At 42.2% G+C, this 22934-nt stretch overlaps 1 protein-coding gene across 4 annotated transcripts in view; it reads left to right on the plus strand.

The window, feature by feature from the left end:
- ptprea (protein tyrosine phosphatase receptor type Ea) overlaps window positions 1–22934 on the plus strand; it is a 52850-nt gene that overhangs the window by 13362 nt on the left and 16554 nt on the right. For 2 of the 4 annotated variants that reach the window (XM_034119413.1, XM_034119414.1), the window contains exon 2: window positions 11720–11989. The gene's annotated coding sequence lies outside the window, so the exon portion shown is untranslated. Of the gene's footprint in view, window positions 1–11615; window positions 11990–20059; window positions 20078–22934 lie in introns of those variants that run through there. The other 2 variants (XM_034119416.1, XM_034119415.1) reach the window with 2 other exon arrangements.

Consider the following 22934-nt stretch of genomic DNA (forward strand, 5'->3'; position numbering starts at 1 on the left):
AGTCTGTAAGACTCAGTGTAAAATTATACTTTTTTGTGGGGGTCTAATAAATGATGCATCAAAAGCACAGCAGCGCTCACAACGGTCATAAAGCCTGCAATCACAATGTATGTTGGGATGTCTAGACAGTTGGGTGCCAATTGTTTATCGCAGTAAAGTGTGACTTGTAGCGCTGATGGATCCTGCAAAGACATATTCTGTTCAAATTGAGTCTGTTTTTGTTCTACAGAGCCATGTTATAACAATACAATCTTGAAAAGGTGCAGCCGAGAGAGACTATATTGCCATTTTTACCTGTTTTACAACATTTAACTAAACTAATAGGATAATTGGAGTTGGTGTTTGAGTCGTAATCTGACAAATCCAGTCTCATTCTGGGGGATTCTGGGGGATCTTTGGCCTCTCTATGGGCTGCCAGGCCTGCCACTTGTCTTATCACTCCCGACCCTAGAAACGAGTCCTCTTTGTTACTGTGCGGTACTGACAGTTCTTGGGGAACAAAAAGTACCATTGTCTCTCATAGCTGCGGCTGGGATAGAAGTAATCTGTAGCTGTAGAGCTGCCTCAGGATTGCCATAATCCAGATTCCGTATTAATGACAGTCTAATCCGCACATTTCTGGCCCTCTGGAGAGGCTGACATGGCATCTCTGTTGTTAGTTGCTTGTGTAATGTCACTGATTCAAAACAAAATGAAGGGGGCTGCTCAGGGCTTATGACACAAGGGATGCAATATCCTGTTCAGATTTTGTCAGCTGTGTAAGCCAAGATGCTGCACTTGACTGATACCAGCGCAGACAATGCAGCACTGTCATGTTTCTGGATTTGTATTGTTTATCCCTTGATTCACTTTAAATTCAACCATTTCCTGATGGCAAATTGTTTCTTTTAATATATTTGTATACCTTCCATTCCTTAAATATTCATGCCTGAGACCAGTGTGGCTGATAAACACAATATCTGCATGCCTGTGTTCATCACACCAAAGGACCATGGGGGTGTGTTTGCTCATCCGTGCACGACACGCAGCGAGGGCAAATGACATGAATGGTGAAATGGGGATCCTCCACTGCGTGCACTCAGAAGGGGCTCTTTTGCTCTACGTTAGACACAAAAGGATACAGACGTAGACGAGTAGACGTGTGTGAAATCCATCACACAGCTGCTAGCTTGGCACAATGATCAGTTACATCCCCCCCCTCCCGGCACCAGAATCCCTCCTTATCTCCTCTCTTCAGAGCTGCGCACGTGTCCCTTTTGTTTACAGCTCTTTCCAATGATGCGCAGCATAATCCCCATGACAGGTAGAGGTAGCATGATTCTCTGACAAACTCCAACCTTTCATCACTACAGTGATGGCCGAAACTGATACTACAGCTAGCAATACGACCGCATGCACATGCTAAGCAAACTGAACCTGGTGTTTTCATGTAGATTTCTTAAAGATCTCCTTCCAACGTATAGACAGGAAAATTACAAAATCTGTTATTTTCCCTATGTTTTAATTCAATAAACAAAAAGAAACTATTGGTCAGAGTCAACATCTGTTAAGGAGTGAAACAGTCAGGGAAAACCACACATTTGGTACCGTACCTCCAGCTTGACATGGTAACTAAAACTGTGTTTAAATACAGCCATCCTTTCACCCATCTGCACTAAAGCCTGAGTCGTTTTCTGATTTGCCCAGCCCTTTAAAAAAGTGTCAGGTTTATATAAAAAGCTTCTGTTTGGTTGTGAAAAGCTGCAGCTTAGTGTGCATCGGAGTAAAAACCAGGGAGACGCTGACTTTGTGCGAGTTTGATCAACAGTAACATGGATTGTAAAAAAAGATAAAGGGTTACAGAATATCTCTGGATCTAAGCACTGTGATATTTAATGTAACTCTAAAGTCTGATTTACAGACAAATCAAAGAAGGGCATTGATGTTTTGGATCAATGGAGGCTAACAACAAAATCACAAAAGGCCTCAGTTTATATAATTGATGTGAACTGTGATGTGGTAAATATTTAAAATGTCATTAAATGACACTGTGGTTCACTGGAAAGACAGTATTTGACATGCATCACAGCTTTTAACTTCCCTAACAGGAAAACAGGTCTTATGACGGTTGGAGTTTTGCTGCCTTCTCAATAATACATTTGTCTCTTAAAGACTGATCTTGCACCAGAAATGAAAGAACACATTAAACGATAAACCATAAATAATGTGCATCATCTAGACATATAAATCAATGCCCTGGAAATAAATCTCACTCGTCAATGTTTCCTGAGCTCATCTATCAGTCTCCTGGGCTGAACTTATCACCACAATATCACAGCAAAGCTTTATAAAAATGTAACATTATCTTGAATCAGCAGTCCTGGGTTGTATGCGCAGAAATCAATGGTGTCGCAGCTTCGGTGTGACTTGCCATCCGTCAGTGCGCTGGATGACTGGAGCAGCCAGTGGATGATGTGCTGAATGGCCAATTTCCTGTTACCTGTTTTAGATAGAGCACAACAAGCAAGGCTTCTCTCCCAGCTCTCCAGATCATGATTTCCCTCTGTTTCGCTGTAACTGTTAGGAAATAGATTAAAGTAACACATCAGGGTATTTGCATTTGTAATCTGAGACCCTGAGTCCAAGAAGAAATCCTGTTTTTGATATTGTTTTTTTGTTTGGCACACTGTAACACAATACTCTGAAGAACAGGACTCAATTCTCTCGGGACTGTTGGTGAAATGAACAGCCTCTCCGCAGAAAGAGATGTTATTCCATCTTTACTTTAGTAAAGAGTATATTGAAGTTGTGGTAACTGCATTTGCCCCCAGCCCTACTCATCTAATCCTTTTGCCCTCCAAGCTGCAGCCAGTGGCCTTCAGTATGTTTTATGTTACATGTTAGCAGAGTATTTACAAGACTGCTTCCTGGAAGGAGGGTGGGGTGGGGGGGGGGGGGGTAGACGTTCCCCTTCTATCTGATGACTAGATTACTGTATTTACTTGAGCGCACAGCCCTGCCTGTAGATCAGCTGAAGTGATGCCTTTGAAGAGAAAGATACAGAGCCTGTTGAGAACCTTGTTTCAGCTCCGTTTGGTTACTACTACAGACTGAGTGGATGTTAGCCTGTAAATCATCCATATCCTGTTGATTTAAGTTTACAGGGCGTTCTTCCTATGAGCTCCTACTTCCTGTCTTAGGCATACTTTCTTCAGGGCAGTATAGTGGTGTCCTGCTGTTGTAGTGAGATCACAGTTCACTTGACTTCTGTGATGCGTTAACTATAAGATTAATTACAACATTAAACCATTCTTAACTCCCTTAGGCTGCATTTCTAATGAATGGTACGGCACAGCTCTACTTAACTTGACTCAATGCGACAACCTGAACAAACCCTTCATTTTTTAATAGTCAAGCTTGTATCAACAATGACTAAGATTTAAAAAAAAATGTCAGCCCCCAAAACTAAGCTTTACACCCTACAATTGACAAAGTGTTGCTTGTGTTTCATGACGTAACACCTTTTTTTGCCTTTTTTTGCCTATAAGTCAGCTTTGGTCTTATATTTTTCATTACTTTTGGCACTACCAGTAACACTTGGCTCATGGGTGTTAGCCACACCCAGGGTTCGAGTTATGTGGGAGCCAATGGGAGCTGAGCTCCCATAAGGAGGGGCCTGAGCTCCCACGGACACAGTGAAATCATACATCTGTGGGGGTCGCTAATCCATTACCAACAACCATTATTTTAATCAAAAATAATGCATGCGTCAATGTAATGAGTATTATTTACGTTAACGAGGTAAATAGGCTAAAAGAAAAACACGTTTTCCAGAAGAACTACGCATCTCTTGAATGACAATATGCCTAAACTGGTGTGTGTGTGTGTGTGTGTGTGTGTGTGTGTGTGTGTGTGTGTGTGTGTGTGTGTGTGTGTGTGTGTGTGTGTGTGTGTGTGTGGTGTGTGTGTGTGTGTGTGTGTGTGTGTGTGTGTGTGTGTGTGTGTGTGTGTGTGTGTGTGTGTGTGTGTGTGTGTGTGTGTGTGTGTGTGTGTGTGTGTGTGTGTGTGTGTGTGTGTGTGTGTGTGTGTGTGTGTGTGTGTGTGTGTGTGTGTGTGTGTGTGTGTGTGTGTGTGTGAGCTCAGTTTGTAACTCGAACCCTGGCCACACCCACATTAAATGTTCTAGGTCATAGCTCACAAAATGCAGTTTTAGTGAGCCATTTCCTTCTCTAATCTGGCTTTATATGCCACACAATTTAGCCGGTGTTGAGCAAACATTGACATCTGTGTTCGCGTAGCCAGAGTTGTCACACTTGACAGGAAAACGGCGCATGCAGAGCTATTCCAAGAATGGCTCCAAATCTTTCACTCTCCTATAACCTAGTCTTTTTGTGAGTGGGGGGTTTAGTCATTCCCTTGGCTCTCTATGTCTGTTCTCTTTCTAGTTCTCACAGACCGGCTAATTTTATAACCCCTGTGATTGGATGTAAACCACAGTTGAAACACAGGACATGATCTAAACTATCTCTCTTCCTGCTTGTGGGACAGCTAGTCTTCTGAGTCAGTTTCACACAATCACAGAGACGTGAGACAGAGAGAGTTCCTCTGGCCACTAGCCAAAGGTGTAAGATATATACGGACAGGAGGGACAGGGGGTGTTTGTGTTTTATTATTCATAGAGCCTACATCAGCTTCTTTAACACAATTCTCACCCATGTCTTCAATTTAAAGGTCCCCAATTATGCTGATTTCCTTCAATATATTATAGGTCTCAGATATATAAAAAGTATGTCTCTGAAGTGTTTGGCTCGAAATACCAAACAGATCACCCATTGCAGCATCCCATAAACCACTCCGTTTCAGCCCTGTTTCAGAAGTGCTGATTCTCTGTCTGTTACTTTAGATGAAAATAAGGAGCCACGCCCCTCTGAGAGATATTTGGTTAAAAAGAACACAATGGTGCTCTAGGAGGAGATTCAGGTGATGGGGGGGGGGGGGAAAGCTACCTTGGGTGGTTATTGGCTAATGGTTACACAAGCCAAAAAATCGTTATGACATCATAAAGTGGCCAAAATCTGATCAGCTCAAGTGGATCAGGACAAAAAGTGAGCAAATATTTTTTCCTGAAACTTTCAGAATCTCTTTACACATGTTTAAGTATAAAATACATGAAAAGTGGATTTTGCATAATAGGTGACCTTTAATGTATGTGCAAACCATCCATTAGACAACCTCAGCTTCTTTCGAAATGATCTCAAGCCGTTAAATAAAACAAATTCCTGAAAATATAGCACTGAATATCACCTGAATCACCTGAATATTACTTCACAGCTAGATTTGTGTTTTTATTTCTCATTCCGATTCCTACTTTTGACAGTTCTTTGTAAAAGATGTGGAGGCGTTCATGGCTCTTTCACCAACGTGCGAAACATCTCCGTTCCCAGACAAGGTTGTGCAGACAGACGAGTCAAGGAGCCCTGGGCTGTAGCCAGATATACACACACAACGCTTGAGAAATCCACAGGGTGTTTTTCCCTTTTGTGTGGGTGTACATGTTTCTTAACATACCCAGTAATGTCAGTCCATACTGCATGTGTCCTTGTGTGTATTAGAGAATGGTCTGCATCTGCTTATCTGTGGATATGGGGTTGTTACTCCTCCCTTGTCCCTAGAATACCACTTTGTCATCATGAATATTTACCAGATGTGGTTCATGGAGTTTAAGTGTTGCAGGGAATCTTCGGCGGGGGACTTGTTTAATCCTAACCCCGTTCTGTCTGAGCTGCTCCCAGGTGCCTTGGAGAATTTGGGAGAGGAGAAAGGGGAGAGAGACATCACCACGGAGGTGAAGTGTGTCGGATTTTGGGATGGAAGTCTGAATAACTTACATGCTGCAGTTATAATAACCTAGGGATTTTTTAAGGCCTCTGGCCAGATGTTAGTCATGTCTGGGCCTTGCGACCGAGAACTAGGAATTAACGGGCTTTCTACAAGGGTCCACTTAATTGTTCTTCAACCAAAATATATATCCTAATGCAAACCCAAAAGGCAGATGTGTAGGAGAATGGAAAATAATACAAAATCCGCCCAACAGTGAAGCACATTATTTGATTAAAGAAGCTACATCTCACAGACCTTTTTTGGACATTCAACAAATGAACAGGCTGCAACATGAAATGGAGGTAAAATAAAGAATACTCCTGAGACAAATGGACTTTGAATAATCAATGCAGATGCAAGTCAAAATACATCCTACATACCTAAATGCTAACATCTGCATGCTAACATGCTCATGTTGACAATATTAGCATGCAGATGTTTAGCAGGTTTAAGGCTTACCAGATTCTCCATATTAGTTAAACTTGTTAGCATACAAAGATAGGTTATTAACACAAAGTCCCCAATGGGGATGTCATTAGCTTTTCACGTTTGTATATATTTTGAATCTAGATGGGAATTAGGCCTTAGCAGCAGTTTATGACTCTCATACTTAGTTTTGGAAGGACTTGGATATTTCCATCTTTGTTAGGCTTATTCCATCACTGTATTCCTTATTGATTTTACACAGCCACAGGTGAGTATTAAGTCAGGGTTCTCATTGAATTACCCACTAAATGAATACCACTATTGATATAGTCTGTCACATACACAGTCTGTGGGTAAATGATCTAGTCCTGACCGGGCCCTTTAGGACATTTCCAGATATTTGATTATAACAGCGATTGCCAAGTTTAGAAGTGCAGCTCTATGATATTATCACATTCACATCCTGCTTGCATTGGCCAAGGGCCACTCAGTGGTGCTCAGCAAACCTTGATGCCAAGACAGACCGGTAAGGCAGAGAGACAGGCGAGGGAGGGAGGGCTAACAAAAGCACACTCTTTGTTGCCCTCTTTCCTCTCGCTCTGCAACATTAAGCTCACAGTGTGTGGACAGCAGCTCACCAAGGACACGTCTCTTTTCACATTTGATCATAGAAGCATTAAATCCACACACATGCAATTCTCTCCTGCAGTGCCATTTATTATAATTTCCTGCTGCTGCAGTTTTTCTTATCTTGGGGCTGATTTAGTCCCTTTCAGGTTTGCCTGAACAACATAAATCACAATGAGCCTCGACACTTCTTTCCCTTGTACATCTCTCTAACACTGACTTTGTAAAGCAGGTGCTAGACTGCTGCTGCTCTATTCTAATTAAAGCCCTCTCATTAAAAATTCATCACCACCTTATTACTGTATAGCTTTTTATTTTCCATTATGCAGCATTTAGGCCCCGGCTCCACGGGAACAAATACGGCAAAACGCATCGGAGTAACGCAAACGCAACCGCAAAAAACCTTCCGTCCCCACGCAATATACACCGGATTGTGTCAAGCTCCACGAGACGGCTCCGTTTACATCCAACCGCTGGAAAAGCTGCAGTACATATGCCGAACCTGTACGTGGCGCTGTAACTTCCTCCACAAAAGCAGCAACTTCCTCCACAAAAGCAGCGAAGAAGAATGGTTGTCATGGCTGCACTTCTGTGTATTCTCCGCGGTGGGGGCCGACAGAACCGGGCAGAGTTTTTCGCCGGTCAGCGTGTGTTAAAGTTTAAATCTTCCGGACAAAATTATAAAAGTGCCGGTCAAAGGTCTTCATTGTTATTTATTGAGCTTTAAAACAAATGAATAACGACGATATAATGATATATAATCATCAAATACATCTCTTTTTCCTCTCTTCTGACAGCGTCAGTGTCTGTCTCATGCAGCAGCTGATCCTGTAATGAGTGACCCGACAGTAAAAATGAACATATTTATAACTAGTTTAGGTAGTTTGAGAGGTAATTAAAATAGCTAAGGGTGATGATCTGACTTGAAGTGTGTGTTTTGCTCCCGCTGCATCACAGCGGGAGGAGCTGCGTGTCTCCGTCCTGTCAGATTAGACTTCACTCGCGTTTATGTCCATATCGAGATAAAGATAAATAATCTGAATTCAAGGAGGAGCTCCTGTAGATGTTGCACAAAGAACTGTAGCATGGTCAGTAGCGACTGGAGCACGATAGCAACCCTGCGATCCGCCATTGTTGTTGTTAACGAAACACATCAGCAAAGATGCGGGGTACGCGGAGAGGTGGGAAGAGGTGGGGAGAGGCGGGGAGAGGCGGGGCTATGAAACGGATGACCGTATAGGCGACCCCACGGCCCCGTTGGACCCCCCAGAGCGCTCCGTTCCCAGATCTATCCACCTTTGGACCCGTTGTCGTTTGCGGGGTCTGTTTCTACGTTTCCCTTACGGCGTCGTCGAGCTTAGAGGGCTATACGCATGAGAAATATGCGGATTCAACCCGTTTTCGTCCCCGTGGAGCCTAGGCCTTAGAAAATAGTCATGCGCTCATAAGAAATAATCTCTCATTAGTGATTCCTGCACTTTATTTTTATTTGTATTTACAGGTTTCATATTTGTATTATGTGGCTCTACTGGGACATGTCTCTATGCTTCAATGTTCAAAAAGCTCATTATTTTTCTCGCTGCAGCACCTCTTTTCACCCTCTGTCTGAAACCAGAGCCCAGTCTGCTCTGATTGGTTAGCTGGCCAGCTCTGTTATGATTTGTCAACAGCTTAGAGATGTCCCATCCCTTAGCATATCACTTGCATTGTGTTGGATTGCTCGCCAAAAGAAGCGTGAGTGTTACAATGTGATATGGAAGAATAAAAGAGAGAAACTCCCTCTGGAGGGAACATTGGGATTTTAGCCTTTGCAGATGTTTTCTTGAACAAAAACCTAAACCTTTGACAGAACTGAATAGAAAGACATTTTGAATTATCATATGACCTTATGAGATTTATCATGGGTCATGAACTGTTTATGAAAGCATAACGTTTTTTTTAAATGACACAGTGGCAGTTTCAGAGAGGACTTCTGTAAAAAACAGCGTTAACTGATGCTGGGGCCAGAAAGCAACTCGCATGGCTCCTCAGTCGGTCAAGTGTTATCTCTCCTTCTCTTTTTTCTCCTGCTGTGTTTTGGGCAGCGGTTGTAGTCAGAGCTTATCTCTATAAATGGATTTGTGTTGGTGCACTGGGAGATCTTGTAATCTGATTGACCACAACCCCAAAGGTTGAGCCAACTGTGTGTTGCTGTGTGTATCCATATATTTGTGTGTCTCTGACCTGGTATTTGCCACCTTGGTTCTAGATATTTTCAGCTGAGCTAAGCAGGGTCTTGTTGTGGGGAAATAACAGCTGTATGAGAGTTTGGGAGAAACTGTGTTTTTAGGTCTGACGTACATTAACGTGATATGCATATGTGCATTGCTTCTACACACGCAAAGACCTAGCATCTGGTCTGCCAAAGAGCAGAGAGCTGGTGTCAGAGCCGATTTGTGTATGTTTTGTGCTCCTTAGAAAGGTCTGTCATGTTGAATTTGAAGCAAATATTCCTTGTGTTAATTTGAATGCATGAGTTTTTTTTGCGTTACATATTTAATAACTACAAAGAGCTAGTGCTCTGATTCCAGATATTAGTAGCTGTTATGGATTTTTTTACAAAAAGCAGTAACCACATGCACTGGTAGTCCATTCATGACTGGGGAAATAATACACTAATAGCTAATGACAGTCACCAAGGGCTGCTTTGTCCACCACATTCTGTCGGTTCAGTGCTTTCCCTCACATAAACCCTGTAATCCACATGGTGATCATTGTCTTATTTTATCTTAGAAAAAATGCTGAAATTAGTTGTTTTTTAAATAAAAAATAAAAAGTCTGTAATAAAGGGTGTTGCTGTTTGAATCAATCATTCTGTCTTTGGGGCACAACCCGGGGAACCTTGTTGAAAGGTTGAAAACAATTCAATTATTTTGCCTCTCGGCTATCTTTTCTTACGTTTCTCAAGTAGCCAGTCCCTGCTGGCTTGGTGGATCGCCGCAGCAGTACTGACTACTTGATGCTGTGAGAGGACACAATGCTGACCCTTGATGGGCTGCTGTTAGATCCACACACAAAAGGGGGATACCTAGACTTTTATAATCATTTCATATTCTGCATTCAGCAGCTTTAGTGTGTTGCTGTGTTTTTCTCACCAGAGCCTGATACTCTGCATCGGATTGCATTCCAGGAAGGTTCCTCCATTATTCAATAGTTTGCTTGATCTGATTCCCCACTGTCAGACCTGCTATTATTTATTTATGAGCTTTGAGATGATATGGATTTGAAATACTCCCTCACATTGCTGTCCAGGAATTTAGTTGTAAATAAAAAACTGTAATACGCAGGATTAATGATAAAACTTCTTCTTTCTTTTCTCTATTTCACTCCTTTCGGCCTTCTGAGAACGGACTTTTTAGCGAGTGCCATTTTCTGGCTGTCATGGCAATCCTCAAGCATGACAACTCATTTTCCAAGATGTCATAGAGCAAATGTTGACTGCCTGTTTTTATTGAGCTCCAGAAGGGAGAGGGGTGGAGATGGGGAGGGCTGTAGGAGATGTGTCCATTCATTTATCGTTGGAGAAAAAAAGAAAAAAAAAGGGAGAGAGAAAACCCCCCTCCACACCTCCCTTTTGCTTGACTAGACGAGATCGTCACCATGGCAACCACTCGGCATGCTCCCTGCCAGTGACATGGGAGAAAACCTTGTATCTACAAAATGTCAAAGTTGCGAGAGCAGAGTAAAGAAGACTTGTTAGCATATGGTTTCAAGTTTTTGCAGATGTATAAATGATTTAATTACGTTTTAATGAAGGTAAGCACTTTGAATTGTCGCGTACAGAAAAGTGCTATATAAATAAACTTGCCTTGCCTTGCCTTGCCTAATCAGCCCATTGAAGTTTTTACCCACAATCCTTGATTTGAAGGTACTTCCACATGAAAATGCTGCCTCCAGATTCCTTGGCTGCTCAGCGTTCCCAGGTAGATAAATTGTGCTCCTTGTCCCCTTTTTTCACCCTCCCACCCCCTCCTCCCTATATACCCTGCCTTCAGGCCTCCCGTGGGTAATAGCAGGGATTATATATTAGATGGCACCAACCTGCAATCTCTACTAAAGCTTATGCACAGTGTGAACCAGTATGTTGTCATAAAAATAGACTCAAATAGGGAAAAAAAGCATCCAAGTACATTTATTTTCCTTTTTTGTACCAAAATAAATATGTTAGTAGCGAGACAGCAAAATGCTTTATGTGAAATTTGGCTCCATATCTATGCATATATTTTCTGTCTTTAGATTCTGAAATCAGGGGAACCATTTTAGTTTTAAATGAGGTTGGTCTGGATACATTAGCAGTCGGTGTCTGCTGGTTTTCGAAGACTCATTTGCATTATAGTCGCTCTGCAAAATGTTCGCCCCAAAAGCACAAACTCATGGTCACATTCTCTGACCATCTGCCCCTCACCATTGGCCTCCTTTTTGTACCATCCTCTCTTTTCCTTTACTTATTTTTCATGATTAAAATGTTCATACTTTTCTTCTGAATTTCCCTCAAAGCATCATCATTATCTGCCAAGGGTGACCTGGAGCGATATATGCTGTTTCACAATGCTCTTGGCTCTCCTTATCACTTCACAGCCTCCTCCTCTGAGGAAGCGGTCCTCTACTCTTAACTTCACTTCTTGTCTTCTTGCTACATACCATTTCTGCTTAAGACAGGAACTGCATCACGCCTTCCCCCTCCAGGTTCTGCTCCTCGTCTGTCTCTGCTCTGTTGTTACATTTCTAACATGCTCTCTGTCCTTCTTGCTCCCTTGTTACAACAAAGGTGGTGAGCAGCATCCCTTTGAGGCTGGCTGCTGCTCAGTGAGCCCCTGGAAGAGGACTGCTGAGAACCGCAACTCTGCACCGCCAAGATCCAGGGATCGCCTCTCGTCACTGGGCTGTGAGAGCAGACCTCACCCCCCCCCCTCCACCTTCCAGCTCCTGTCCAACCTCTCACTGAAGACGACAATGTGACGATTGGACTCTGTCAGAACCATGTGACCTGCTGTTATGGATCTGAGAATCACCATACATTGAATCAACACTCATTAAGGTAATTCAGCACCACGTGCCCTGCATACATAACATTGTTTGAATGTGTTCAGCTGCTTTTTATGAATTCACTCTTGACATAGCGGGTTTCTTGAGGATTTCTCTCAACCTCCTTTGATTTGCACAGGGCTGTTTATTTTTGTTCGTGTTTTGTTGGACTTATTTTCTTATCACAAGTTCCTGACATATTTGTGGCTATTCAGTCACTTCCTCTTTCGGGAGATTCATGGCCTGAGCCTATGTCAGCTGGTAAATAGGACGGAGAAACAGGAAGTTGGACAGTAGTGTGAAACAGCAGTGAGAACAGAGGGCTGTACTGTGGGTACACTGTAGTAAAACTGCCACTAGCTTGACTGCAGGCTTATTCAAAGTAGTTATATTGTTTGGAAAATACACTGGTAATGTTTGTATTCATGTTGTGTAGTACATTTTATTGGAAGACCTCGTTTTAGATCCTGTCTTGCATGTAAAAAAAAAAGGCTTTTGAACATGTGTCACTGGAGACTTGAGACTGAGAAAACAGATCAAAAGAGGGAGTTGGCTGGTGTCTTCATGAGTTTATCAATGCTGTGAGTTAAGCTGTACAGACACTAAATAAAGCAGTTTAACTTAACTGTTTCTCTGATCATTTAAGATCCAGCTGTCTGGTGACAACCCTCCACTCGCTTAAAAGTATAGTAAAAAATGAACACGGCCTTTTAAAGACTATCTTATAAATGATTATAAAAGAGATATGACACCATTACAGGAGACTAAATGACTAAATAAAACACGTTTTTCTATTGATTTAAATTATTATTAGTCTATGCCATCTACTAAGCTGACTTGAGCTTTCACAGTTAGTCTGTAACATTATAAATACACACATAATAGTCTGTATATTTATGTACTGATAAACTAGCCTGTCATAACAACCCATGGTATTTGGCTAACGGTATTTTATTACTGCGAAAGCCTCCCAACACCCGTGCTTTGACTTTGCTAATATTGAACAATCCCCTTCATTGTTGAGCAAATACAATATTTTGGTCCCCTTCCAAGCTGTTTAAAGACTGGAGGTGTTTGAGCATGAAATAATAAAGAAAATAAGCACATACAGTAGATGGAGAAATGGAAAACAAACCAGACGTCTAAGACGGAAGGAAAGGGAAAGGATAGGAGACTGTGCAAATGTGGGGGCAAGTCATTGTCCATCAGCATGTGTCTGCTTGTGTACGTATCTTATCCAGGGTTTCTTTCAGGAGTGTGTGGCGGTCTCGCTCCCGTTTCCGCTTTGGAGCAGAGCGGTACAGGAAGGCTGGCTGGTTGGTTGGCTAGCTGCACAGGAAAGGAAACAGTCCCTATCAAACAGCAGATGGAGGACAGCATGTGCTTAGAAACACATACTCACAAAGGCACACATGCATGCAGTCCTACACACATTAGGAACTATGTGTAAATGTGTTAGCTCTTATCAAGAGTGTGACCCAGCTTGCACAGTTCTGGTTGAATGAGAATGATAGAGCACTCTGGCATTTCAATTGCAGTTTTGAAATGTTTTTATAAAAGCAAAGACATTATTATTTTTTATGCTAGAAGGTTATTTTGCCCTTGTGACTTTTCTCAAAGACCCCCCCCCCCCCCGTATCGTATTTATACTCAACATAGTGCTGCAGTCCCTTGTTGCTCTTCAACTTTAAAATGTATTCACCTTTAAAAAAACAGCAAAGTTAAAAAGTCTTTGCACATCAGGGACTTTTGCTGTTACTTCAATAGATTGTCAGAAAGGGTTTTGTTCCCCAAACTTTAAAAAATATCAATTTAAGCTGATCTGAACCCAAGGATTCAATCTGTCAGGATGGGACAAAACAACAGTTCAGTTTTCCTTTTCATCCCCTGAGCTCTAGCAGAACTGATATGTTGACCCTTATGTTACCTCTGTGGCCCGCAGGTCGAACACATTTGTCTGTTGTTGAGATTAATGATACCCAATATGTCATCACCTCCTCTTCCACCCCTCCTGCCCCCCCCCCCCCCCCCCCCGCCTGGTGTGTAAGCCCCTGATTTCTGATGGCCTGTCACGCCTCCACGCCTCTGTCAGGAGTTGTTAGTGCTGGGCCAGGTCTCTCCCTGCATGCAGGCCCAACTCACAGAGCTTTTGTCAACAGCGTGTGAAGACGTTGAACTTCCTGTTTCCAAGAGTGCAGCGAGTTCTCCAAAGGGCCTTGGACGTAAACTCCTCATTTGCTCTGCATATGGTGTGTGTGTGCATTTTCTCATTCATGTATCAAGCCTGCTTAAGAGGGAGGACAATGAGGCTCACTATGGTTCCCAAGGCCCCACTGACTGACTCATATTCCTATAGACCAAACAACAGGGTTACACAATCTTAATCAACAAAGTGCTGCTCATAACGCACTCTGCAGGAGCCGTGATCCTGCAAAGAGGATTGTAAAAAATGTGTTAAGTTGGGGTTTTGGTTTGGGTAACATAATAACTGTGCTGCCACCTCCAGATTCTCTAGGAGTCAGGAATCAGCAATCACTGTAAAGCTTTGACTATGCCGTGAAAACACCAGTTGTTGTTCTGTCTGCTGTTGTCACTGGGCGTATGATCAGGGAGCATTATATGGGTTGTTATTCTGGAGTGTGATACTGCGGTTTTGCCATGGAAACCGGAGCTGTTTGACAGTGAAACCTCATGCAGACAAGCTGGGGTCAAGAACCAATGCTCACATCACTTTTTAAAGTCTCACTGTAAGGTTTTATAGCCTGCGTCTGCACAGGTCTGCTCTATCTCTGCAGAGCAGCAGAGGCAGGCTCCTCTTCCTCACTGCGTGGGCCGTTCACTTATCCCTTCTGGTCCCACATCTCCTCTCCTCCTCTTCTTCTTCTCCTCCCCTCAGAAATCAAGTGGCTTTTTGTTCTCCCGCAGCAGTGCTCATCACTTGTTTCTCCATGGGTGCCCTCCCCTCTTCCTCCCTGTCCTCCTCTCAGGGAATGAAAGGATATGTTGGGGGATAGATCTTGTCTGTCCTGCTCCGATCCCCAAAGACTGTGGTTATCTCTGTCTGTCTGTGTCTGAAAATGGGGGTTCTATGCAAGATCCCCCCCCCCCCCCCCCACTTCTTTCTGTGGGGGTTAGTTTTCTACATGCCTGGTCTTTGCCTCTGCGCTGATGTTAAATACATCTCACACCAATAGAACAAGCGTTGTGGATTGTCATGATTACAGGCACTGACACTGCAATTTATTCTAACTGAGTGAAGTAGGTTTCTCTATCCCACAGGATTTCTCAATTGCCTGTTATTTCTACGCTTGAATAACATGACATAAAAATGAGCCTTACATTCTCAGGGGAGGCAGCGTGGTTGGTTGTAATGCTCTCTAAAACTAGCCTCCCAGACGCCAATCTGACTCAGCTGTTATGATTCTGCAAAGAACTACAGTCTAATTTGCTTAATCCTTTTTATTGACCATTAAAGTTTCTAAAAAAGGAGGTCTGATTGATTTATGGTCAGTTTAAGAAGTGATATTCCCCTAATGTTGCCACCAGTCATCATTTTAGTTTATTGCTTCAGATGTATTCTGATGTTTAAGCTTATTATAAGAGAGGATGTGGTTCCTGCATGGCTAATGTTTCCGCATTGATTCCTCTAAGTAAATGCCTCAGAACAACTAAAAGGGGAACCACACAGGCTAAACAAATGCATTTTGAAAGAAAGGAAAATTATATCCTGATTTAAATACTGGGTGTCATTTTCATATTCCTGTCACTACTATGACTATTGATGGTAGCCACATGTCAATTACCAACACAGCACCAAAAGAGCATCCTACAGCTTTAAAAAAGACAAAAGGAACTGCTGTCTGTTATGTGAAAAACACTTTGCAAAGTTAGATGAGAATATTGATCCCACTCTCGAGTCAATGAATGAAGCTACAGCTATCAGCCCATCACATTAGTATAGCATAAACACTGGAAGTGGGGGAAATAGCTAGCCAGTGACTGAGTGGAGCCTCAGATAGTTGCCTGGCAACCTGACAAAGTCACTGCACCCTGCCATGAAATAGTTCCCTTAGATATCTCCAAACGATATTACATTTACAAAATAAACAATAAACAAAGATACTACAGATACTATGCAATTTGCTTCAACAGTTAAATGGACAAGTGTTGAGACTATTTATGTTGAATTAAAAAACGAATTTGTTTTCAAAGCTGTAGGAGTCTTGCGTTCTTGCGTCAACATCATTAGTTTTTTTACTGCAAGTAATAATCATAAAACATAAGGATAACACCCAACTTGACCAGAATTGTCCTTTAACTAGTTGAAGAATGCAGGTTCTGCATGCATACAATTCCAACAAACCACCAAAAAGGACTGTCGCCTCATATTCAATAACCTAAGAACTCATTACATTACCACTCTATTTAACGTTCATCCTCTTCTTAATAGCTCAACAATTCAAGCAATACATTTCCCATACATCACCGCGCTGACGGGCTCCCAGCTTAAACACAATCCCATCTTCTTCCTTTTCTCTCTCTGTTCCTCCACAAGTCTCTCACACTAATACCTGTTCACAGCACAGTTCCAATAATCACAGAGTGCTGGGTGGTAATGAGAAGGTGTCACACACTCCGGCTTCATCATTTCCAGCCCAGCTGCCGCGCATTACGCTGGCTATCGACGGCTCTGATTCCAGGCCCTAATTGCTCTGCTTCTGAATAATTGAAAGAAGGGAGGAGGTAAATCCCAGAGGTGTCAAGGTGGTAGAAAGATAGATGGCTCTGTGTTCAATGCTGTCAGGTCTGGAGGTGTAAGGGGCCTGGCGGACATGATGAGACCCTCAGGGGAAGATTGTCCCCACACACATGATGGACCACTAGTAGAATGATTTCTGGCACGGTGGTCTTCACGGTGTGTTTCCCATGGATCCCTGCTGAAGTGTGTGTGTGTGTGTGTGTGTGTGTGTGTGTGTGTGTGTGTGTGTGTGTGTGTGTGTGTGTGTGTGTGTGTGTGTGTTGTGTGTGTGTGTGTGTGTGTGTGTGTGTGTGTGTGTGTGTGTGGGTGTGTGTGTGTGTGTGTGTGTGTGTGTGTGTGTGTGTGTGTGTGTGTGTGTGTGTGTGTGTGTGTGTGTGTGTGTGTGTGTGTGTGTGTGTGTGTGTGTGTGTGTGTGTGTGTGTGTGTGTGTGTGTGTGTGTGTGTGTGTGTGTGTGTGTGTGTGGTGTGTGTGTGTGTGTGTGTGTGTGTGTGTGTGTGTGTGTGTGTGTGTGTGTGTGTGTGTGTGTGTGTGTGTGTGTGTGTGTGTGTGTGTGTGTGTGTGTGTGTGTGTGTTGCCAGGCAGTGTCGCTGTGCATGCCAATTGTTAGCAGATTTTGGGCAGAAACTTAACGTATGCATGGGGTGTGTTTGTGCAGGCGTGTATATCTGTGGATCAGAAGTGAGTTAATGACCTACTGGCTCCTTAGAAGAATTAACTGTGACAGTGTGTGAGACACTTACCCACACAGACTAAATGACACTCAAACAAGCCAACCGAGTGTAAGCTCAGATGTGGTGTTTGCAAGTGCAGACGACAGACTTGAGTAAATATTTACTACCAATTACGCTCTTGGTTTCCATGCCTCACCAGAGTGTGACAGTAGCTTTTAAATGCTTTAAACGGTAAAAGCATGATGGTGTACGCTAAATGAGAGCAGCTCTCAAATGTTATGGCTGGAATGTTTTAAGAGGATTATCCATAATCGCTTTTCATCTAGTAACATGTTATTTTTTAACTAATATGCAGCAGCTAAAAGCTCTTATTTCCTGTGCAGAGCTCACTAATGGCAGTGGTTTTCAGGGTCAAACACAGTAGCTGACATATTTCAGTCAACAGGATGTTTTTTGGATGAACCTAGCAACCAACCACACTTTGTTTTTCGCCTGTCAGTGGCTAGAGTGGTTTTGTCTCAGTTTTTTTGTTCTGTAAAGGTTTCTTTCCTGCATGCAAACGTATATAAGAACATGTGCATTTTCTCACACATGCTGCTGAATCTCCATGGGAGATGCTGCGTTTGTTCCCAAAGAGGTGGAAGGCTGACTCTGCAGAGCGGAGCCAGCGGGTCTCCAAGGTCATTACCACTGCCACAGCGTCTGGGCGCCCTGGGAAGGAGCAGGGATTGATTAATGACAATGCTAGGAGCGCAGGAGGGGAGGAGCCCAAATTGGCAGGAAAGCAGCGCTGCAGAGTTACTGTATAACGGTGCTATAGATAGTGCTAGTGTGACATACTGCAGGGTGTGACACAGTACTGCAACTACTGCTGCTGATGATGATAATAATAGTTATCTTTTTGTTTCTAAGTGAAATCTTCAGTGAAGAGGCTAGTGTTGATGGAAGGATTTATATAGCAATGACTCATTCTCAGTTGTCAGTTTGGACAGTGTTGGCCAAGTTGCTTTATAAATCTCTTGAATTACTCTTAACTAATTACAAAAGTAATGATATAACTGAACTAATTACTCATCAGCAAGTTCCAAAGAAGGCAGACATCTCTATGGCCGATATCACAAACACTTGGTAACTCAACTTATACAATCTAGATTGATAACCCGCTCTAAATGTTATGGGAAAAATATAAAAATTGTATTTTAAGATCCAGGGGTGTTATACAAAACAGTTGCCTTCCTTTTGTTTTTACCAATTATCACTGATCTACGAGAGCTGTTAAAAAAAATGTGATTGACATCAGGTTCAGTGGTTTTTAATGTCTGTCTATATGCCTGGCTTTTATTTTTTAATTCTTGATAAAGCTGATGAGTTCGACATCTCACAGGTGCCACGTTGGTGGCAGTAATGCTGGCCAGGTTACCATGGGAACACACTGTGAAATACAGTGATGTTAGATGTGATGTAAATAATAAAACAAATGTTCATTTTCCACAGCGTGCCTTTTTTAATAAAAAATATATTAAATAGTCTACATTACAAGTGGAGAAAACATATTCGCATGTACTACATTGTGATACAGTCTGCATTTGGATGATATCTGCAGGAATAGGTGAATGAGTTTAAAAAGAGCAACACTGCTAACCTTGCCCAACTAGGTTACATTGCATGAGAGGCAGTTGTGCATCTGTGTGAGCAGATGGACACCCCACCTCAGTGAAGTCTGTGAATGTAGTTCACTCTCCTTTATATAGCTAACCCGACCCAGGTCTACTCTCTGCAGCTCCCAAAGGCAGAGAGCCCAGCGACAGAGACAAGCTGCAATATGAGGACGGCGTTCTGAAATAGAAACCAGAACTTGCAGTTCAGCTCTAAACTGGGTGATAAAACACTTTACCCTGGAGGTGTTCTTTTAGAGGTTTTCTTGATGTCCTTTACATGAGATATACAAATGCATAACATTCATAGTTCTATTGATTTCATACTGCATTGAAGAAAGTTAAGGATTCAGAGGAGATGTATTTAAAAAATGATGGTCAAAATCAATGCAGTATTAGAGTCCATAAAATTGGTAATGCTGCAAAATGCATCAAATCCTACATGTCCCATAATGCAATGCCAACACCTTTTTATTGATTTTGGTCATTTCTTTAAAAGTTATGTACAGTTAAATAAATATGACTAACCATGGAAAATACATGTCTAATACAAATAGAAGGCACATTGTGACTGTACATGGCATGCTATATATACACACACACACACACACACACACACACACACATACATACACATACACATACACATACACATACACACACATATACAGGAGCCTTCAACATCCCCCCTTTTTCCACACCTTTTTGCCATGGTAACCAAACATTGCACCACACATTTTACACATGTTGCTGTAGTTACAGAAACCAATGCGATATAGCATCTGACCATGACATGACTCACTCCACCCATCAACTTTTGAAGCTTTGCTGTGTAAATACGTTTCCTCTATTTTGCACACAGGTCACTCTGTGGTAGCCCTGCAGTGTGAGAAGTTGACAAAGAAAGTGAAGATGAGTGTGTTGAACCTGAAATAATGGCAGGGGAAAGCCAGGCTTACATTCATGATACATTCTGGACAAAACTGATGCTATCGCCCACAACCACGTGTTGATGGTACGTAAGTACTGTAAGGTCTATGCACTTGATGTTAAATGGGCTGTTTATGTTTCTGTATTATCATTTAGGAGAATCAGTGTTGTACCTAAAGTATTTAGGGTTGATCCTCATTTTTGATATTTCAATATGAAAACATTGGATAACATTGAAATATACCTACTGTTTAAAACAATAACAGTAATGTCTTATTACTCCATGGCTTGTATATACTGTTACTGATCTGGCATAGGCTGATCTCTGATCGCCAATTAAAAAAATGCTTATTCTGCTTATATGCTTATAGTATGGGAGACCATTAGCGTCGTTTTTAAACCAAATTGTTTTCACCTTCTTTCGCATGTATTGCTAAGCTAAGCTAACCGTCTCCTTGCTATACAGTAGCTTCAGACTAACATACTGATATGACAGTGGTATTGTCATATATAATCCTCTGCAAAAATGAAACTTATATTATTCCCAATTATTTTATTATTTTACTATTTCAACTACATCACATTTACAACTAATGCATGTCTAATAATGCTTTCTAAACACTTGATCAGTTTTGAGCAGGACAAAAGGTTGACAACATGTTTTGAACACAGCGGTGAGAAACGAGAAGAAGGCTTAAGGTTAGGGGTTGTTTTTCCTTTAATAAACTGACAGGTTTCAGTTATAAAAATAAAACTGTGTTGCCTAAAGGATAAATAGTCTGGCAGCGTTTTCCTGAGAGGACACAACGTACCTACTGCCTGCCTGTTCACCCTGCCACATCACTACACCCACCAACCATTTTCTAAATTCCCCAGCTGATGTATTTGAAGAGACAGAGCGACTCTGTGCCCAGAGAAACCACAGTCAGTGGAACTGACAGTGCTCTGTCTGTGGGAAGACTCCATGCCAGAGAACACCATGTGTCCTGTCAAAGGCAAAGACAGAAAATGTATCTGTCTTATCTTTTAATTGTAACAAGCTTGTGCTTTCTGATGGTAAGGTTTCCGGGGCTAATTAGGGAGACAATGGAGAAGAACTGCAGGGATATCATTATGTCACTTTTAACCCAGACTGAAAGAATGACAGAGCAGGGAATTACACCACGAGGAAAACACGAGACCGCAGGGAGGGATAGCTTATCCTCAAAAACAAAACACTGTCAGGGAAGAACATTTATCAGCTTTCTGGTTTGGGACTATAAACGATACAGTTTGTATGAGTCCCCAACTGCCAATTTCATGTTAGGAGCGAGGATAAAGAAGCAAAGAGAGGCCTGCTTGTATTCTCTGTTTGCCTCTCTATGTATTGTGTGATATATGTGTTAGTGTCCACATCTTTGTTAACATGCTGTCAGGTTGCAGGTATTCAGAGATGGCAGGGTGTAATCAGTGGAGACAGAGCTGTGAGTCACACACTGCAGACCAGGTGCTGGAGATCTCTGTGAACACATGGCAGGGGCTGAGGTGTGGTCATACAGGATGTGTTCTTGGTTAGGTGATACTTTTGTGGTATGGCAAAAAAGCATCATAAATATTTATATTTTAATGTATTATGTCTTTTTTCTTCTGGTCCCATTGCTGTTCGCCACAATGCCTTAGAGATGGTATAAATAGTGGACATCTTTAGCTAATGGGTGTTGTCAGTGGCTTTTGTTGTGATGTGAGGAAGGCTGTTGTCTAGCTTTTACTTTGTGAATATATCAAGAGACACAAAGATATTTTATCAAAACATGGTTCAATTTGGAAATGTATTGTTTTTGATTACAAGTCGCTAATCTTGAGACCAAAACATATAACTTTCACCCTTTTGTGGTCTGACAAACTATTTACCTATATTACTGGATATGTAGCTGTAGCATTAGAATACATGTTATTTGATTTCAGTTGTACTTTGAGGCACAAACTGTCGGTTCTACTGTTTATCCATCAATGCCTTTCAACATCATAATATTTCTCTTATAATTTGTTTTACTATAGTTGCAATCTTGATCCCTGGGTGCCGTACATAATGGTAGCCCACTGCTCCTAACACTAGGATGTGTCAAATGCAGAATGTACATTTCAACTCTTTGGGACTATTAAGGGTATATATAAAATAAAATAAATGTCATTTGGACAGCATCATTTTGTAAAAAGATAACAACTTATTAATTACATTGCAATCCAATACTGTAAGTTAAATAAACCCCTACCTTAGCTCAGCCACGTAATTTTGTAATTCTGCAGTAGTTTAAGCTAAGTTAAAGGGGACCTATCATGCAAAATGCACTTTTGTACGTCTTTTATACATGAATATGTGTCCCCGGTGTTCCAGGGAACTCACCAAGTGTCAGAAAACACAACCCTCTCTATTTTCCTCCATACCCAAATCTCTAAAAAAGGGGCTGCAAACGATCTGATAAAAACTGATCCAGATTTGAACACTGTCCTGACGTCAGGACCGTGGCGCTACGGCTATTGGGCCAACTCCACCAATCAGGAGGAGACAGCCTCGGCCATTGCCGTTCGAAAGCGCTGGAGACGCTGTAGTACATATACCAGGCCTGTAAGTGGCGCTGTAGTCTGCCACAAAAGCAGTGAAGAAGACTTGGTTACCATGGTTACCCTTCTGTTTATTCTCCGCTGTGGCTTTCTTTCTCCCTCCCCGAGGCAAGCGTTTGCTCCCGCTGCAATGCAATCCCTCCCCGTCGAGGCAAGCACTGTAATGGCGCATTTCCACTACACGGTCGGCCTCGGCCACACTCGGTACGGCTCGGTACGGCTTGGCCGCGTTGGGCCTTAACAGGGCCGACTCACTTCATGCTGCGCTTCCATTACAGTTTAGGAACTGGGGTAGTTACTATAGTAACGCAGTGTAGGCGGAGCCGTGACGTCATCTTCAA

This window comes from Trematomus bernacchii, unplaced genomic scaffold, assembly GCF_902827165.1.
Source record: "Trematomus bernacchii unplaced genomic scaffold, fTreBer1.1, whole genome shotgun sequence".
NCBI lineage: Eukaryota > Metazoa > Chordata > Actinopteri > Perciformes > Nototheniidae > Trematomus > Trematomus bernacchii.